Genomic DNA, 16,107 nt, shown 5'->3' on the forward strand with positions numbered 1-16,107 from the left:
AAGCTATTTGTGGACTTTTGGAGTATAGTTTATAACTGTAAAATTTAGCCACTGAAAATGAAATTTTCTGTGAGTATATTATTATTTAATCTGAGACAGAATGTTTTATGTTTATAAAAAGGTGAAAAATGTAAGTGATTACTGGTGCTTTACAGATAACACTTATAAAGATACCAAAATTAATCTGGGAACAATAACATATTGGTGGCAAATGACTCCTCTCTTTCCCTGTGGTCACCCAGGTCTGGCTTTCTGACACTGGGATACCGTGACATGTGCTAGAAAGCTGATAAACCTCTGACAGTTCTGTGCTCATCATTGCACATGAAATGACATTTTACCCTGAGCAGATGCTGTCACAAAGTCTTTATTTTGGAGGTGCCCAGTTCAGCAGAGGGAGCAGATTCATAGTGCAGCTTCTCACTGTTTGTTCCTGGCCTGATGGCACTCATACTTCACTGCTCTGTTGTGGGGGGATGTGGAGGAAATGGAGCCTTTTGGGAGTTTTGTCTTTTTTTAAAATTTTATTTCCATTATTATGAACTGCAGTAACTCCAGCTGGTGCTTGTGTGTTTTTAAGAGCTCCAGCTATTGCTTGCAGGAGGCTATATATATATATGTATATATACTTACACATAAAAGTATAAGATCAAATATTTTTTGCATATTAATCTTTGAACTCCTGATTTATTCATTGAGTAGCATTCAAATGGATTATGTTTAAAAATGTCTTTTCTTTTTTTTTTTTTCCCCACGGTGCCCTGATATCTATGTAGTATCAGGGAGGGTGGCATTACTAACCCATACTGTGTGATGTTCTGCACCTGTTGCTTGTGCTATTTTTTACTTTTCATTCTCAAGAAGTGCAGTACTTAACAGATATCTTGAAAAATTATTATATCTTGCCATATTTTTTTTGTATTTGCTGAATGTAGTTTTACCTGGAAAGATTTTGATGGAGGGTTATTTTTCCCCTCTGCTTGGTGATTTTGTGCCAGGCTTTATGAAATGCTGATGTGTTTTTCTGTCCCGAGAAAGCATTAAATCATGATAGCAACATTTAAGGGGAATATGACTGATCACAGAGGATTTGCACTAGTGGCTATGGGAAGAGCCCAGTTCACTTCAAAAAAATGGGTTTTGCGTTAAACTAAAACAAGGTTATCACAGGCTTATTGCAGTTCTTGCAAACCAGCCAGGGTCCTGTTTCTGTTAGTTCTGCATCCACACTTCTTACGGAAAACTGTAGCTATAACCTGTCAGATGGTGTTGATCACAGGAACTCTGATGTGTGTCACTTTAGGATAAAGCGTCCTCAACTGCTGTCAGTTTGGGTGGCATTGCTACCTGTGAATGACCACTCCAAACAGTCCCTGTGCAGAACTGCTGCTACCTGGCACCATGTGCAAGAAGCAGATGTTCCCAAAGGGCAGCTCAGGGTGCTCAGAGTGATCATCCCACCACCAACTCCATTTGTTCCAAGTTCATATCACACTTCCCACATTGTTTGGACCCAGGCCAGCTGTTGCTGTGTTGGATAAAGCCTGGTTTAGCACAATCCTGGGACTATTAGGGACATGATTTAGTAGTGTACTTGGCAGTGTTTGTTTAATGGTTGAACTTTATGATCCTAAACATCTTTTCAAACCTAAATGATTCTATGATTCTACAATTCCGTTCCCTGCAGGCAGTTTGGATGAGCAACTCTGTTGTAGTGAACGGATGAAGGAGGGTATCTGCATGGATATAGACTGTGATGAGCCAGTTGGTCAGATAAGAGTCCCTGAGCTGTTCTATTTACGTCTGCAGATGTGCTGTAACAGATACTGAAATGTACCTCGTCTGTATTTATTTATTTTCTATAATTATTCTCTGTCATGTGAGTTTAAAAAGTATTACAGAAGTGCTTTGAGATAAAGCATATGTTGAGAAAAAGCTGTGAGATCCTCAGAAAACCTGGCTCAAGACTGCTTAAGCACTATTGATGAAGTGGAGCACAGTATTTAATGAATCTCTGCCATTTAATTTCCTACTTTAATGTTCTTCCATGCTCCAAGCATGGACAAGTGGATAGTATATAAGCCCTCCTCCCCAAAATGAATGACTGGAGAAAAATAGCCTTGTCATCAAAGGCACATGTTACTCTCTTACAAAGCATGTGAAAATTTCAATTCCTGTAGGAGGGAGTTGTTATCACCCATTGTAACTCTTTGCTACTCTCTTTGACATAAAGAAAAGCATTTTTAAGATCCTCTTAAAAAACTAGGCAGTGCAACATATTACCATCCAAAAAAGCATCTCTTTCTGCATCTAAGGAATCCTTCTGGTTACTCCTGCAGTACTTACAGCACACAGCCTGACTAGAAGAATACAGAGTGCTGCTCCATCCCTGTTGTCTCAAAGGCTGCCCCTGATCCTGGAGCACAATCCCAGCTGTGATGTGCCACACACCTGAGCCCTTACATAGGTCTCAGTCAGCTTAAAGACAACAATACTTAATTGTGCCAAGTATGTTTGCTTTATGACTGTGTTCTGCCCTGTATTGTCTGCCCTCCCAGTACAGTCCCTGGTCCATGGACAGCATCCTCTGAAAGCCCTTTGGGCCCCTGCTCCTGCTGCTTCTGGGGTGGTGTGTGGTGGAAGATGATGTCCTCTTCTGGGGGACATTCTGGACTTGTCCCATAGCCAGGCAAACTCCAGCTTCCTTAAGGTCAAAGGCAGTGCTGTGTGCTGAGAGAGGTGTATTTAAAGCCCTGAATGTGCTGGAGCTTGTTTAATGTCAGAGGAGCTCACACATACTAGAAGGTAAATAAGTACCAAACTAACCACAGACTCACAAACGTGGAAACCCTTTTCAAGCTCAGCTTTTAATTAGGAATCACCATTCTCAAAATACTCATCTAGCTTGTCCCGTGGGTCACCCCGGCTATCTACTGTGTTAATGAGTCCAGGAGTCACTCTGTCTTCCAAGTGAAGATACATGGCTGGTGTCAGCATCCTGGCCAAGGTAGAAGGCCAGGCTGACTGTTACCTTTCCATATTAAAGGTCAGATGTGCCAGCAGAGAATTGCAGAAGCCAGAACAAGATGCCACTAATCAGATATTTGAAGCATCTTGGCTCAGGGTGAAGCACAGGATGAAGGAACAGGGATCTGAAGTCCTTATCTCTCTCCTGTCCTACAAGATGTCATGGCTCTGATCTCCAGCTGTGTTCCATGTTGGTTCTGCCCATCAGGTTCCTTGCTCTCTGAGCAGCAGGTGCTCCATCCCTCATAGTCAGCAGGGACTAGCTCCTCATAGCCCTTGTAAAGTGATTCTTTTGAAACCCAAGGGAGATAGGGTAGGGTTAAGGATTGGATAGATGTCCACAAAATTACCAAAATCAGTTTTTGAAAAGTTGTGAGTTAGATTCCTAAATGCTCCCCTCTCATTCCCCCTTCCCTGCTCAAATTGCCTTTTTCTTTAAAACACTGACTTATTTTTTTTTCTTGCCCTCCCTTCACACTGCCTGCCCATGTCTCCATACTTTATTCCTCCATGGTAAGACTTAGAAATGGGATTAATTTGTGCTGAAGGCCAAGATCTTCACATGACTGCTGGCATCAGGCTTTGAGCTGGAAATGGGCAAGAGTTTAGATAACAGCCTGGCAGCCGAAGCCACAGACTTCAGCCACAGCTGAGGGTGGACACTACACTCCCAGACCTTAGGCAAATTCAAAGGGTGGAGGGAAGAGGAAAAAACATGCAGGAAAATTTATTTTAACAAGGTCAGGGGGACTGAGGATGAGGGGGGACTCAAAGGACAGTTTTGTAGTTCTGTTGCGAAAAAGGCATTAAAGAGCAGCATCAAGGTGTTTGTGGTATCTCCACCTTTCTGACTCACTAGTAGGATTGCCTATGGCAAGTGCTCACCTTACTTTAAAATTGGTCCAGGACTGGGATTTTCTTTCCTGAGACTAATTAAAATGCATGGAAAAGTATGTTTTTCCTTGTGTCTTTGCTGATGACTGCTGTCAGCCTGTTGCACACATTTTGGCTTGGATATGTCAGGATTAGGTATGCTGTTGGTTGGTGTCCTGTATGGGCTTGCTCTGAGTCAATTTTATGCTGCATCCTACTATCTAGACCTAAAAGACCATTAGTATAAACTCAAAAAGAATTTAGGAGAGTGCTGTGCTGTGCTGTGAAGGGGACAGGGGTGGTTGGAGCCAAAGATGTCAGTATGTTTCTTTTCCATAACTATTAGTGCATAAAGACAGTGCTCATCCCTTATCTTCTGCAAAATACATCCCTTAAAGATGCCAAAAACTAGTACATAAAATAAAATTTTTTAAAATCAGACTATCATTCATTATGCATTTAGTTTTTTTGGCTAAGAGGATTGTGAAAAAGAAATGTGTAATGTGTGATCCCTAAAAAAGGAATACAAATAATTTTTTCCCTGTTATGTGACATAGCTTCCCATTAGCTGAACTCCTCTCCTGGTGGGTCAGTTCCAGCAGCAGGGCTGAACTCTCCTTGCACTTAACACCTCTGAATGCTCCTGTGGTCATTACTTGCAGTGATGTCCAGAACTAATTTGTAGAAACAATAGGCAAGAGAGGGGAAATTCAGTCTGAACATTTTGTCCTTGAAATTATAGGCAAAAAGTTAATAACATAGCTAAAACCCTAATTAATATGATCTTTAATCTTCTTTCTGAACCAGAACCACTGCCATCTCTGGTGTAATCTCCTGGATGCAAACCCATAACAGCCTTTGCCCACATGCCCCATATTGTAGGAACCAGAGCACCTGAAAACATCCTTGTTTGTTGTCCTGTTCAGTCAACCTTATTTACCAGCAGCTTTGCCTCAGCAGCAATGCCTTGGGCATGATTCCTCATGCTCTGTGCACTGACTCAGTACCTTGCACTTCACCCTGAATCTAACCTTCCTTTTATTTCTTCAAAGCCCTTGAGGGCAAAAACCAATTTTCCGGTAGTAGTTCTGCTTTTACATGGAGGGAGAAAATATTCTATCTATTTGTGGAAATGTACGTTTGCCTTTCATGTCCTTTTCCTGTTAGCTAAAAAGATATTACAAGAGTTGCTTTCTCCCTCAGTGGATTTTTCCACATAATTAGTGAGAAATGGCAATTGCAGTGTTCACCATGTACTTGTGCTGTGAACAAATCACATTCAAGCACTGTGAAAAATGTAGTGTCATTTCCCACCAAACTTAATGAACAATACCGTGTCACCTACTGAGTGGCAATCTGTAAAGCACTGTCTGCTCAGGAGTTGATGCAGAATCATAATTTAGTGGCTGATATTCTCTGTGTATTTATAAAGCCTAAATAATAAAAATTTGTAGTCCAAAAGATTATATATAGGACATAATTTTTATTTCACAGAATCCCTTCTGGAGGTGCTGTCATGGTTTTGATGTGTTTGAAAACCTGTCTATCAAACAGCCTCAGAGGTAAGGGCCACACAGGGCTAAATAGGGGCTAGCTTTAGGCAGCTGTCTCAGGTACTGGTAGCAGGAGAACAGTGATGCATTGCTTATGCTGCCCATTTGCCCTTTGTCTTAGCCTGCTGATTGAAGCTGGCAGCTTTGGGGATGCAGATAAATTCCCATTAACAGTGGAACTGGGATCAGAAACCTAGTCATTTCTAAAATTATTTAGGCCTGAGAAGACTGAGATAAATGGACTATCTTGGAGGATAAAATGTCCTCAACCCCTTCAGTTAAGCCTTCCAGAGAATCCACTTAGGTTTTTGTTGAGATGAAATAAAGAAACACTCACTGACCTGCTACCTGTCTTGCCAAGCCAATCAGGAAAAGATGAGAACTCAAAGGAAGGTTATTAAAGTACCATACACAACCCTGGTCCCTCCATGGAGTGTAGTGTCCCTTGAACAAAGCAACACTTCACAGCTGCTATGTCATGCAACAGTTCCTCATCCAGCTGCTATGCAAGGGCACATGCTGCTTAGCTGGAATGAAATAGGATGCAAAGGTGAAAAAACAATTCTCAGTCATTTGCTGTTATCTGTTTGACAACCCTAATAACAACAATTTAATAAATTATTCTTTTTTTTTTTTTTTACAGGACACAGTGGGAGGTCAGTTTTTCACTGTTAAGAGAACAAGACTTGTATTCCAAGTGTTCAGGGTGCTGTACATATACTGTGTGCAACATCCTGAGCATAAAATCTGAGTTTAACTCTTCTGGCCAGATTCTGACTCTGGAAGAGTACAAAGGCCTGATCCCATGGTCCTTCAAAAACAAGGAAATTACTGCAGTGGGCTTCCATCTAGTACAGAAAATGCTCTATCTTGGATTAATTAGGCTAATTTCAGCCTCTGTTGAATCAGTGCAATTGCTAAATATTTACCCTGGCATAGAAGAATAGGAAATTCAGTGGGCTATTTCTGCAGTGACCCTTAGTTCTCAAGGCTGCAAACTCTCAGCCTGGTCATAGGAGATGCACCTTGCTATGTGCTTGGAAATCAGTGCAACAGAGCTTGCTTTCCTCTCATACCTTTCATTGTAAATCAGCTGTAACATTTAACAGCTTTCAGCCAAAGAAATCTTTCACACTTTATTGAAGAAGCCACTTTAACAATTACTTGTTAGGTTACATGGAAGAGCATAGGAAACCAGCTGCTATTTGTTTTAAATGGAATGAGAATCAGTACCCTTTTAAACAGATGTTTTTTCTAGAAGTGTCAAAGCTGGGGATGTTGTGGGACTTGTTATACTCTTAATTACCGTGTGGGAACCCAGGTGTGATATTGGACACAATGGCCTCTTTTCTTGTGCCAGTTTCCTGTGTGGCTGAGAACTATAGCTGGAAAAAAACAGGGCTGGATGGCTCCTTACAGGTCACCTACTTGTCCTTTTACCTAAGGGGAAATGAGCTGTAATGATGCCATCCCTGAAACATGTTTATCCAATAAGTCCTTGAGGATGATAGGAATGAGCAGGCTTCAGTTGAGACCTCACCTGCTCTGAGCTGGTTCTGGATATTTTCCTCAGGTTTCCTGCTGGCTCACCTTCAGTGTACTCACCCATGAAATGATTTGTCTTTTTGAAAGAATTTGGCTTCTCTTCATCCTGTGCTTCTCTCTAGCTTTACTGTTTCTTGAGCAGTCCTTTGTCTTTCGGTCTGTATATTGCATCTGTAAATGGGAATTATAGAAGTATAAATATTATGCTAAGGAAAAATAGAAATGTTTTTGTCTCGTTTTTCAGCACAGGAGGTTGGGAAAAAAGGCAGCACTTCTCATCTCACTTTGGCTAATTCACAGCAAAGTTCCCAGCTGTACTAATTCAAAGCCATTTATTGTGCCTCTTGGTTGCCGGGATAGTACAAATCAGCTGGATGCATTGTGCCTGGATGCAATAACTATTATGTCCCTCAAGGTAGGAGCAACATGGAAAGTGACTTAGCTTTTTACTCAGGTATAAGCCTGGTCCAGCCACCCTATGTTTGAAATAATAAGAGAAAGTGACCCTTGGGGTTTGTTCAATAGATGAATAAAGAATTTTAACATTTGTAGCTAAAATTTGACATGGTCAACTTGCACCAGATTTATGAAGACATGCACACCCAGAGAGAAGAGTATTATTTATAAAAGAGTGTCACAGATGGAACAGATTAGCCAAGATCATGGCCACATCTTTTTAAAATTCAGTAGCAGATCTACATTTCAAGAGGTAATTCCGTTCTGTTTTCTCTCAGTTTAATTTCAGCAGGGTTGAATTCCTGATTTGAGGCTGATTTGCACAGACAGATTATCTGGCAGAACATAATACAGACACTTGAAGAATTAGATTTCTGTAGCTGGTTGCCATAATTCACAGCGTATTTGAGCCTGTAAAATTTTGCAGCAGAAGGAAAATAGAGAAGGAAAGATGGGAAGCAGAAGAAATTATGCCAAGGTCATTTGAAGATCATTAAAGTCATGGAGAGGAGATCCATTGATTTCCCTAGCCTTTGGCGTGGGCCCATAGAAGACAATTTATGAGAGCGCAAGGGTTTTGGAGTGAGTTTGTCCCTGCAGTTTATTACAGATTGTGGGATTACAGCAAGGATGAATTTAGTGGAGTCATCAGTGCCTCAAACAACTTCTCAACATGCTTCCCCTTTCTCTCCTTCTATTTCATTGTTCCACCTTGGCACCTCAGTTTTGCAGCTGAGTAAGAGTGTGGAGTAAGAGGCAGATGCCTTTCAGGTGAGACTGGGTTGGGGTATTGAAGACTCATCTGATTAATGTGTTATGGGAAAGGAGGGTAGGTCAGGGGAGAAGAGGTGACACCAGGGGGAGTTTACCTAAGAGTCCTCTGCTTGAGAGCTGCATACACTATCCACTTCTCTTAGAGTTCCCTGCACCTGTGGAGAGAGTGGAAAAATGAATTTCTCCAACTATTTTGGACCCATGAGTATTGCTAAACTGTTGAGGAAAAAAACTCTCAGGAGGCCATTCCAGCTTTTTCAGCAGGACAGTAAAAAACAAGACACAATTGTCTAACATTCAGGGTAGGACTCAGTTTGAGATTGTGAAGCCTCAGTGAGGGGGACTGAGAGCTGTAGTGCCAAGGATCCCATCATAGCTAATGGCATCCAGCTGAGACATCCCTGGGGTGGAGGGAGCAGCTCAGTGGCCAGGGACTAGAGACCTGCACATCTGGTTGGCTGCCAGTGTTATTTTAGCTGCCTTGCCTCCAGCGGGCAATGGTTCTCGTAGGTTATGGGCAGTGTCTGCCAGCTGCATCTTGGGTATCCCATGGCATCCCAAGGAGTACTAAATCCTTGTGTATGCAGAACTGGGTCAAGCAGTAGGCCAATCTGTCAGGGTGAACTGAATTTTTTCCTGAGGTCTGCTGGCTGTACTTCCTCAGGATTCAATCCAGTTGTCTACATGTAGGTGCCTAGTGCTGATCGAGATGTCCTTGAGTATCCAAGACATCCATGTGGACTGGTACACATGGCATAGGAGCCCATAGGCAATTAATGCCTTACCTAGCTGCAGCTGGGCACTGGATGCATCAGATGGCACTGAACACCTAATCTGAGCTGAGCTCTGGATCTCCACTGACCACAGTGGGCCCTTGGTGCCTAATTCACACACAGACTTCCCTAAGTACCCTCCTAAAAGGAAGTGGATACTTTGCAGAGGCTGGCTGCTCTGGGTTAACACCGTCCTTCTCTCCTTCCCTAACCACACCTTGAGACAGGGACATCATCTGAGAAACCCAAAAGGCACTCTCAGTAACTAAACACTGTTGTGACTGTAGCGTGCATCCTAACATTTGAACAAATGAGGCAAAAAGAACTGAATATGGAGCAGAACTTTTATTCTTTACTTAGGCAAAACAATCTTCAGAGCTGTTGGCAGTGCTGGTGAAGAGCATTACTTCACATTGAATAATTATTGAATACTGTGTAATCATGTTAAGATATTGCAGTCGTTTCCCAGGAACTAATCTCTAACCACAGAGAATGATAAATTGACTAACATGCATTGATTTGTTTGTGACAGTATTTAAAAAGTAGAAGTTATCAAAGCACTGTTTTGAGGAACACGACTTCACTGATTATATATCTCATCTATCTTGCTAGGTTGATTTCCCTCTATATTATTAACTCTGAAACTTGGTTTCTTCTAATAAAGAGTTATTCTAAAACCAGCTTTTCCATTACACAGTTATTTCCATCTGTTTTTTGCACATGTACTAGTTAGAGCTGAAAAGTCAATGTTGGCAACATGGCGTTATGTGAAGTGTCAAATTTAGGAGATGAGGTACCCCAAAATGCTGACTGATTAGTGACAGACATCCTTCATATATTGCAAATGTGCTGGAGAAATCAATGTCATAAGGATACCACATCACCTGGAACATTTTCCTCACAACTCCAAGATCCCCTGTGTGGGGTCTGTACCAGTGGGGCACTGAAGTCATGGCAGACAGACCCCACTTCACCTAACTCCACTCATCCAGAAGTAAGGTCCAGGCTAAGCTTTTGAAATAGCCTTCATCAATGCTCAGAAAAGCAGAGGAAGACATTTCAAAGGCTGATTCACTTCCCCCTTGACTAGAGAGGGAACTTAATTTTTAACTGAGGGTGGATTCCTAACTTTCAGACAGCTGAAGTTACGTGACATAAATACCTCCAAAGTCCAAAACATGCAGGAATATTACTCTGGAGCCTTTTGCTCTGCTCTGTACTTAGAAAATTGCTGTGTCTGCTGTGATTTTAAGTAAAGGTCTTTTGTCAGTAAAATTGAGGCTTGAGTAATAAGCTTGACATTTAAAATTCTCTTAATGAATGGAGAGACCTGGAAAGACCATTTAAAGTTCTATGTCTTTCTATCTGTGCACTGAGTAACTAATACTGATTTGGTTACTAATTTCTGCATAGTATAGCAGGTTACTCAGCCTATTGTCTTACTCACTTCATCTAGACCAGAATTTGAGACTGACAAGTACCACTGCACATAATGTTATCAATCACTGCCACTCTTTCTGTGGTTGCCTTAATTGTGCTTCATTACTTATACCAGTATCTTGCATTCCACGACTTTAAATAAAATTATCTTAGTTTTAAAAGTGCCAGTGAAGAGATTGGTTTGGACTTCAGCATCTCTGAAGCCTGTTTAACAGTGAAAACAGTTTGCCAAAATGCAGAAAGCTTTCAATTTTTTCTCCTACCTGATATTAAGTTTCCTCTAAGTGTGATTTTAACATTTGTTTTACACTTCAATGAATCATATGTAACACACTGTATTTTGATCATCACCTCTAATTTAGAATGAGGTTTGAATGTCCTAAAAGGACATTGATTTTCCATCATATAAGCCTATAGCTTCTTTAGAATGGCACCAAGAATCTTGATTTTGCCTTTTACAAATCCAGGGATATTCTTTTAAATAAGATATCATAACATAAGTACTAAGAAATGGGCAATTGTTACCCACTGTGCCCTATGTTTCATTATGATTATGGAGCATTTTAGGAGTCATGGAAATGATCAAATTCTAAAATGCAGATCTTGACCAGTACCCTTCAAAGCTGACAAATCACTTGAGATATCTTATTTCCTAAGTACACACCTTGACACCTTGACAAAAATTGCTGGATTTGACAAATGTGCCAACTCCCAACCTCTGAAAATCAATTCCTTTCATTCAGTTGAACTAAAACTCCAGAAACATTGACCACTAAATGTACTGATCTTATGTTTAGGAGCAAAAAGGCACACTTCTCCCTTCCCAAGCCATTTTTTCAATCAATCAGAGTAATGAGCTATCTTGGCTTAGAAAGGGATTTTCTGTACAAGTTTTCTTTTGACCTTGAATATTAAGTTTGGCTCTGAGAAGCAACACCAGTCAGAATTTAAATATATAGACTTGGGATTTCAAGGTTTGTTTTTATATTTGTCCCCTTTTGAGTGCCAAAAAGTTGCCACTTTTCTAGTGCCAAAAAGTCTTTTATTACGAAATTATTTCTTAGCTCCTTTTCAATGAATATGTAAAATTCAACCTACGGCAGAGAATGATCTCCCTTTTGATAGGTATGTTTGTAAAACTTTTTGCACAATTCCCCCTCATGTCCCAATTCTACTGAATTTGAACTGTAAAAATTTGCAGTTATGATCAACAACAAAACTAATTCAATTTTCTAAATGTCTTGCTGAGAAGTCTGATTATCTCAAAACAGAAGAAACAGGGCTTGTATTTACAAGTGCTATCAAGATCAGAGAATAGAGTTGTGATATTAAGTTTATTGCTTATGATACAATCTCATATTCTACGCTTTAGCTTTTCTTTAATTAGACGAGGAAGTGTTGTGGTGTAACCCCAGCCAGCAGCCAAGCCCCACACAGCCTCTTGCTCACTCCCTTACCAGCAGGACTGGGGAGAAAATCAGAATGGTAAAAGATAAAAGACTCATGGGTTGAGGTAAAGACAATTTAATTGAGAAAACAAAAGCCATGCACATAAGCAAAACAAAGCAAGGAATTAATTCACTGCTTCCCATGGGCAGGTAGGTGTTCAGCCATCCTCAGGAGGTCAAGGACCCATCACATGTAATGGTGACTCAAGAAGACAAAAGCCATCACTCCAAACGTCCCTTCCTCCTTCTCGCCCCCAGTTTATACATTGAGCATGATGTCACACAGTCTGGACTATCCCTTTGGTCAGTTGGGGGTCACTTCTCCTGGCTGTGTCTCCTCCCCACCTCTGATACACCTATAGCTTCCTCCCCAGCATGGCAGTACAAAAGCAGAAAAGGCCTTGGCTCTGTGCAAGCCCTGCTCAGCAATAACAAAAACATCTCTGTATTATCAGCACTCTGATCAGCACAAAACCAAAACACAGCCCTGTAGCAGCCACTGTCAAGAAATTAACTCTTCCCCAGCTGAAACCAGCACAGGAAGAAACCCATCACCAATGACTCCAAAAAGTATCTCTTAGACAGAAAGACATGTAGCCTATAATTTAGCCTTCTTATTTTGATGTGTAAGTCTGAGAGCTCCATCAGACTCTGCTTCTTTTAAATGCATCTTTTTGTCTCCTAGCAGATGATGGGAACTTCCCATTTCCAATGCCAGGGTCAGCTTTTGGTAGGAGAGCTTTATTCTCCTTTGATTATAGCTCATCCTCAGAGAAGTGCCTGTCTCAAAGCCTGTGGATAGACACTACAACACTGAAAGCTGCAGCATTCCAATTACATGCATTCCCTTGCACAGCTGAGGTCATGGCAAGCAGAACAGTTTGGAGAAGAGGGCAGATGTGGCAATGTTCTTGCCCTCAGGTATGAAGAGACTCTGCTGTCTCCTGAGTGAACAGAAATTGAAAGGGTTGATGAGATTTGGAAGATTTTGAGAGACTTTATGGGCTGGTAGGTAAAAGCAGGCAGCTCTCTCCTCTTGAGTTGTCCTGCTTTTTCCCATTGCCCTGTAACCCATCCTGCAATAAAAGTGACAATGCAGAACAGTCAGTCAGAAGCAACTACTCTTGGATTGGAGTGGGATCAAAAAAGTCAAGAAGAATTTGTCTGATTTTTGGAGTAGGAGGCTCTGTGACATCTGCAAATTTGATCCTGTCTTCAGTTGCAGGTTAAATTTCTCAAGCTGGTCCTCAGATACCAAGGTCACCAGAACCAGCATCTGCCTTTTAAAATGTGGATATTATTCCCAAATGTTTCACGTTGAGATCAGAGTACGCACAATTGAGATTCAGTGGAAGAGACGTGAATATTAACAGATTAGGAGATGATTTAGTGGATTTGCCTGCTGTTACTCTGAGTGCATCACTTAAGTGGACCCAAAGTTTCAGCTTACTTGTGGAATTTTCATCGTGATGTGAATGAAGAGGTCACAGAAATGTTTTGCCTGACATTTCAATGAGCATATCCCTTGGAAGTACATGGAAGCACAAGGAATTGATTTATTGACTTAGCGAATTAAATCATGCTTTAAGCATTAAACTGGCAGCTGCTAAGCAATTAAAGGATATGCCTATTTCCAAGTGCTGCTCTAAAGAATATAGCCAACATCTTTAAAAAAGTGTACTATTATGGCATACTTTATGACAGGTTTCAGTCCCTTACACTTCATGAATTATTAGCAAGTTTGACAGTGTAGGAAAGCTTTGATCAAACCAGTCCGGGGCTTCATCATTTCCCCAAAATGGCAGACAGGAATTCCTGGAGAAAGATTAAATAACTTTCCTCCCTGCTTTGGGCCACAGTGAGGGGAGTGTAATTGCTGTTCCCGCATAATTTTGTATTTGTAGTAGTGGAACTTTTTTTTTTTTTAATCACCAAGGAGCCAGCATAGTAAAGAGAGATTAAATTGTTTATAAGCATACCCTTTGTACATGCTGATTAGGAGCCAGAATCTATCTGCCAAAGCCAGTGTGAAGCTTCCCTCTGAGCCTGATGTCCTGCACTGGCACTCAAGCACAAGCTCCAGCATGGCATGGAGGTGACAAGTGCCCCACAAGCTTGCATCCACCAGAGATGCTCCTGCAGCTTTTTTGTTATAAGAGATTTTGGGCATGGGGATAAACTTCCCAAACTCAACACATCCTGACAGTATCTTGACAAGCTACTGGGTCTGTCTGCCTGTTAGGTTCAAAATATTTTTTTGCTATTCATTTTCAAAATGTTTTTCAGTAACTGTGCCTCTTCCCTTCTTTCCCCTGATATTGGTGGGAAAAAAAAAAGGTGTGTAGCTGTCTGTTTGAAGAAAACCCCTTCCCTGTTTCTGAAGACAAGCAGACCATACTTTTGGTATAACTTTCCTGTGTTAAATCCTACTTTGAAGAAGCTTATGATTCACAAGACATGTATAAATGCTGCCTACCTACTGTTCACCACCTCTTGCTGTTACACAATCTCTCAAATCTGATAAACACTTCTAGGGCTTTGTCATATTCTCTTTGTTCAGGTACGTGAACAGTCTTCTGTAGGATAGCACATAATTGATATAGTTTGACTTTCACTACACTGAATATTTAAATCCCTTTGGAGTATCCTAGTTTATCAGAGAAGTCTTCCATTTGGGAAAATGTGTTTAGTTCAGTATAAACTGCTCTCTAGTGAGGCTAAGGGGAGAAAGAGAAAACTGTTTTAGTGAAGAGCTAAAGCTGGAAATAAAGAAAAAGGTTTATCATCAAGACTTTCAGGCAAATAACAGAAAAAAATCTTACCTCTAGGCCAGTTCCCCAGACTGCTGCAGAGAAAACACTTTGATGGCAGAAAGGCAGCAAGCTGTCCGAGAGGGAAGCTGTCTTATTAGTAGACCCCTTCTGCCCTGAGAGGACTGCACCAGAGATACTCTCTTTGGGAGTGCCATGGGAAATTTCTCCTCATGGATGGGAAGAGGCAAGTTAAAATAGAAGATGCTTTAGTTGTCCAACATGTAGATCACAGGGTTCTTGATTCCAGCTAGATGCAACGCTGGGAAATGTTGCAGATCTCTACCTAAACTTTTAAGGAGTAGCTGCACAGGGGTCTGCCTTTTCCCATGGTTGTCTTTGCTGAAATGCTCCCAAGTGCCACACGTCTGTACAGGTTGTGATTTAGAAAATGAAGAACAGAAATTGTGCAGAGTTCACATACATGGGAAGCTTTTGAAAATGTGGGCTCTACATTAAGAAATGCTATAAACAGGAAGTGGTATTCAAAGTGAAAAAAATTGTATGGGAGATTAATAAACAACTGTGAGAAAGCAAAAAGCTACAGCATCTGAAAAGCATGTCCTCTGACATAAAGGCATGAGAAACAACATCTTTAGATGAGTGGCAGTGTAGAGGCTGATAGCCCAGGAGAGAAACAGGGAAGATTATTCTGAGGAAAAAATTCCTCTTCAAACAAGGTGCATGTGACCACACACACACACACACACACACACACACACAGACACACAAACACACAGGTAACTGTATCAAGGAATGGTATGTTTGCTTTTAAATTTGAAAGCTGACATAGCAGATACCTCAGAACTGGAGAGTAAAACAATAATTATTGGGATATGGTTGCAATAAGGAAAAAATTATTACCAGAAAAGAAATGAAAAAAAAAAAAAGACTGGCTGTGCAGCTCTAACAGTGCTGCTGTATATTAAAGAAGATATGCAGTCAAATCAGGTAATTAGCTTAAGTGATTGACACAAAATGCAAAGTCACCATGCATAAAAGCTCCAGATCTAAATACCAAAAATGCAATTTTAAGACTTTACTTTAGTCCGGGATGGATAGATTGAATGACTAAAATGATGACAAATGCAGGAAACCCAATAAGAATGAGATACATGAGCATCTTTATATAAATTAAGTATGTGCAGTATGACTGCATTTGTAGACTGCTCCACAGAGGAGCTAGTCAAAGAAAAGGCAGGTGGAACAGAAACTCTCTGCTGAAAATGGAGCTATTTAAAGTCCTACTGCCAAAGCCACAACATTCAATTAAAAAAAAACCCTAAAGCAGCAAACAACAATATAAATATTATTAGATTTGAAAGGAAACAAATGAAAGGGTGAAGTGTTCACAAGTGACATAAGAATTGTCTGAAAATACCACAGATTTGAACAAATGCACCCCTCT

At 40.8% G+C, this 16,107-nt stretch overlaps 1 long non-coding RNA gene across 1 annotated transcript; it reads right to left on the minus strand.

Moving 5' to 3' along the window:
• Positions 1 to 6,625: 6,625 nt before the first annotated feature.
• Positions 6,626 to 15,049, minus strand: LOC146444901 (uncharacterized). The gene is made up of 3 exons (XR_014850889.1): positions 14,712 to 15,049; positions 8,324 to 8,383; positions 6,626 to 7,169 (listed from the first exon to the last, which is right to left on the minus strand). It is a non-coding gene; the product is annotated as an uncharacterized LOC146444901 (long non-coding RNA).
• Positions 15,050 to 16,107: the final 1,058 nt, after the last annotated feature.

Source organism: Lichenostomus cassidix, chromosome 1 (assembly GCF_008360975.1).
Source record: "Lichenostomus cassidix isolate B80296 chromosome 1, HeHo_3.0, whole genome shotgun sequence".
In the NCBI taxonomy this organism is placed as follows: Eukaryota; Metazoa; Chordata; class Aves; order Passeriformes; family Meliphagidae; genus Lichenostomus; species Lichenostomus cassidix.